The sequence below is a fragment of the Gavialis gangeticus genome, unplaced genomic scaffold, assembly GCF_001723915.1.
Source record: "Gavialis gangeticus isolate Ggan-Ray unplaced genomic scaffold, GavGan_comp1, whole genome shotgun sequence".
In the NCBI taxonomy this organism is placed as follows: Eukaryota; Metazoa; Chordata; order Crocodylia; family Gavialidae; genus Gavialis; species Gavialis gangeticus.
Window position 1 is genome coordinate 79,017,250 of NW_017728992.1, and position 1,085 is coordinate 79,018,334.

Genomic DNA, 1,085 nt, shown 5'->3' on the forward strand with positions numbered 1-1,085 from the left:
GGCTGAAATCTACAAGGCTAACTGATGTAATATAGGTCTAATTTAAGAGTGCAGACCTATTGTAAGCAGGATAGAACTAGCAAAATCTCTGCTTAAGTCATTAAAAGTGAAAAATGGCAAAGAATCCACTTTGATATAAAACTCTTATCTTTTAGTTTTAGACCCTTCTACAACAAAAGTTATACCTGTAAGTACAAGAACCTTCAAACATTACCTTTCTTATTAAAAGTCCTTTCTTGTACTGATTATGGCTGTCTGCCAACTCAGATGAGCATTCACCCTGCGCAAGTGTAATGCAATACCCCTAATCTTACCTTGAGAAGCCTCCCAGACTGGGGCTGTTTATACCTTCTCTCTTGTCATTGGCAGAATCAGCCCATCTTTTATGGTAAAAACAGAAAATCTGGTGTACGTATTCTGTGTATTGTAATGGTTGATGCTGCTTCCCATCACCATAATATCAGGTCACTTTAATATACAAAAAAATTATAGCAACCCTAAATCCCCTAGCAGACTTTGGGAAGGTCCTAGCTTCTCTTTTAGGGGAAAAGATTCTGCTTGTGCTATGTTTGGGGTGGCAGTTTTTTAGGGGGTTTTTGGTTTTGTATGTTGAAATGTGTTTTTATTTCTGGTTTTAATTTTTATTTCAGGGGCTGTTAGGTTTGGACACAATTCAAATGTTTCAAATGCCTTTGAAACTTCAAAGGATCATTTCTGTAAACATGCATGTCCTTTTAAACTTCAAAAGTGGCTGAAATCCTCCACAATAATACCACTTGAAATGAGGTACCTTTTGGCAGTTTTTACTTTTTGTTATATGTGCATGGGACAGGTGACAGGCTGGGGAGGAAGACAAGAGGACTGGTGCCCCCCCTGAGAGCGCCGTCTGGGGAGTGGGGATGCCAGGAGAAGCGCCACTGGCCCTTCCCTGGACTCAGGAGGCACGAGTGACCTGTGAAAGGTTGTTAACATATGCTCAAGAAATCCCAGTAGAGAGCTGCACCCCCTGCTATAGAGGGAGACAAAAATCCCCACAGTCCATCCCAGTCTGACCATGGAATAAAATTTTTTCCTTGCACCAGATA